Source organism: Gopherus flavomarginatus, chromosome 6 (genome assembly GCF_025201925.1).
Source record: "Gopherus flavomarginatus isolate rGopFla2 chromosome 6, rGopFla2.mat.asm, whole genome shotgun sequence".
NCBI classification, from domain to species: domain Eukaryota; kingdom Metazoa; phylum Chordata; order Testudines; family Testudinidae; genus Gopherus; species Gopherus flavomarginatus.
The window spans coordinates 125,865,981-125,869,312 of NC_066622.1; the positions used below are offsets into that span (position 1 = coordinate 125,865,981).

The following is a 3,332-nucleotide window of genomic DNA, read 5'->3' on the forward strand; positions in this document are numbered from 1 at the left end:
GAAACCATATAACTTACTATCTGATCTCTTTGTTCTTACACTTAGAAACAGAAGATTAGAAAGTAAAACTACTTCTCCAAAGCTCAGAGACAGCAGGCAGACAGAAAACAAAGACCTCAGACACAAAATTCCCTCCACCCAAAGTTGAAAAAATCCGGTTTCCTGATTGGGGAGAGAGCATCAGCAACTTTGTTAGAAGCTCCTGTGATGTGCTGAATTTCAAAATCAAAATGTTGGAGAGCTAAACTCCAACGAAGAAGTTTGTTGTTGTTCTCCTTGGCAGTATGAAGCCACTTTAGTGCAGCATGGTCAGTTTGTAGTTGGAACCGCCATCCCCAAACATATGGGCGTAGCTTTTCCAGGGCGTACACAATGGCATAGCATTCCCTTTGACTGACTGACCAGTGACTTTCCCTCTCAGACAGTTTCTTGCTGAGAAATACGACAGGATGGAAGTTGTGATCTGTTGCTTCCTGCATGAGCACTGCTCCTATACCACGCTCAGATGCATCTGTGGTTACTAGGAATCTGATCTCTTTGTCCTTACACTTAAAAACAAAAGATTAAAAAGTAAAACTACTTCTCCAAAGCTCAGAAACAGCAGGCAGACAGAAAACAAAGACCTCAGACACAAAATTCCCTCCACCCGAAGTTAAAAAAATCCGGTTTCCTGATTGGTCCTCTGGTCAGGTGCTTCAGGTGAAAGAGACATTAACCCTTAGCTATCTGTTTATGACAACACGTTTGCAAGAGAACAATATATGTCAACTGAAATGTATACCCATTAGCTTTAAATGGGACATTGAAAAGAATGATGCATGCACATGCTATACTTAGAAGTAATAACGTGGTTTAAAGTCACTTGTGTTTTCAAACAAGAATTCTTTTTATGTTGTCATTTTAAAAATCTAATATTTCAAAAGGTCCGGAATAAACAGCACCATTCGCATTAAAAGCTAGCAAAAGGGCAAGTAATTTGTTGTCATAAACAGATAAGTAAGAGTTAATAGAACAGAAGTACTTCATATCTCTTCTGCCTGTAAAGGGTTAACAAGATCAGTGAGCCTGGCTGTCACCTGACCAGACGACCAATCAGGGGACAGGATACTTTCAAATCTTGAGGGAGGGAAGTTGGTGTGTGTGCTGTTAGTTTTTGGTGGTGGTTCTGTCTCTCCAATCTCTCTGATACAGGTTCTTATCAATTCAAAATAGTAAGTACTAGGTGTTAAGGTGAGTTAGGCTTATGTTTGTTTTCTTTATTTGCAAATGTGTATTTGCCTGGAAGGAGTTCAAATTTGTATTTTGCTGAAAGGATTTTAATTTGTACTTTCATAGATTCTAGGGTCAGAAGGGACTAATGTGATCATCTAGTCTGACTTAGGCTGGGAGGGTATTCCCAGTGTCTATAGCTGAAAGACCCTGTAACATATTCCATCTTAAATTTACAAAGATAATTTTTACTGTTTTTTCTTTCTTTAATTAAAAGCTTTTCTTGTTTAAGAACCTGATTGTTTTTTTTTATTCTGGTGAGACCCCAGGGGACTGGGTCTGGATTCACCAGGGAATTGGTGGGGAGAAAGTAGGGAAGCGGGAGAGAGAGGTTAATTTTCTCTCTGTGTTAGGATTACTTTCTCTCTCAGGGAGAGTCTGGGAGGGGGAGAGAGAAGGAGGGGGGAAGGTGGATTTTCCTCTCTGTTTTAAGATTCAAGGAGTTTCTTGGTGATTCAAGGAGATTCACAGTGATCTTCCAGGGTAACCCAGGGAGGGGAAGCCTGGGAGAGGCAACGGTGAGGGAAAGGGTCTGGGTCTTGGGGGTCCCTGGGCAAGGTTCTGGGGGGACCAGAGTGTACCAGGCACTGGAATTCCTGGTTGGTGGCAGCGCTACAAGTACTAAGCTGGTAATTGAGCTTAGAGGAATTCATGCTGGTACCCCATCTTTTGGACGCTAAGGTTCAGAGTGGGGATTTATACCATGACAGTTGTTCATTTAACAATGCATTTTATGTAATAGCTTTGTAAAGTGTTCATTTTTATTCTGCTAAAACAAGGGGGAAGCTGTTCCAGTTCATTATTAAAGAAGGATTTTTTTATTATACCATTGTCAATTTTAATGTCCCAATTCTGTTAGGTATTTGTTAAAATTATATGGTCTGCTGGAGTGGCTATGGCAGAGGATAATGCTGAGAATATCACGACTGTCAAAACAAGAGTGTGGGCAAGTTTCTGCTTATACCAAATCCATGAGGAATGAAAAACAAAGGCAAAAATCTCCCTCAGCATTAGGAAGCTAATATCCCTGTAGAAGCTGCTCTAGGAGGAGTAACTGAAATTTGTGAGCCAGATTCTGTAGGGGAGCCCCACTGTGATAAAAAGGACCAGGTGCTGCAATGTCAAGAAGTTGCAAGATGCAATGAGCCCTGACATCATGTTGCAGGGTACGGTGTCCATGCAACCAGGCTGTGTCTGGCTGTTGCTGATTATAGATGGGGTAGCAGCCACTCTGCTGCTGTATGTATTATGAATGTACCCAGTAGCCATGTCCCTCACACATGTACATCTCTCATCCTGTTTTCCTGTGGAGCCTGGCTGTGGAGGTCACATTCTCAATGGGTAAGTGGCTGCAGATTCGCCTGGATGGGTCTTCTGTTTTTTTGACTCACCAGTATGGCCACAATGGAACACGCTCACTTCTTAAGGGGCTGTTACGCCTGCCTGAACGAGCCAGCTTACTATTGGATCCTGTGTGACTATGAGTGCCCGTATGGAGCAGGATTGTAAGAGTTAGTTATTAAAAATTATGTTTTCACAAATACCCTTTCTCCTTCGCTTCTTCATCCACAGCTTGTCCATGTTCACTTGCCTGTGTGTGACCTCTCTGAACGCTCAGACTCAGTCTGTCTGTTTTTACTCATTGGGCAATGTGAGACTTATATCAGTTTGTGGAAACATTAGCTGGGCTAAACTCTGCACTCAGTTGTACCTGTGCAGCTCCAGAGACTTCAGTGGGGTCAGATGGGAGTAACTGAGATCAAGATTTACTTCAGTATTGTCCTCTGATCTGAGACAACCAATTCACCTCCTTAACAGATGAAAACCTCCTTGATCACTATGCTTATGTATCATATCCTTGTTCCCTATGTTCCATATGTTTGCATCTTTGAACATTTTAAGTCCCTCCACGCAGGGAGCGTGTCTTCTTGTACATCTGCATAGTGGCCAGCACCTTTTGGGTTCTCCCACAATACAAATAATGATGATAGAACAAGCGGGGCAGTTCTGCATTATCAACTTTTATTAATACTAACACACTGGGCTGACATTTTTGTATGTTG

At 42.0% G+C, this 3,332-nt stretch overlaps 1 protein-coding gene across 1 annotated transcript in view; it reads right to left on the reverse strand.

Annotated features, from left to right (window-relative positions):
* The window catches only part of LOC127054535 (pancreatic lipase-related protein 2-like), a 75,744-nt gene that overhangs the window by 12,848 nt on the left and 59,564 nt on the right, over positions 1-3,332 (reverse strand). The gene's annotated exons all lie outside the window — the stretch shown is intronic.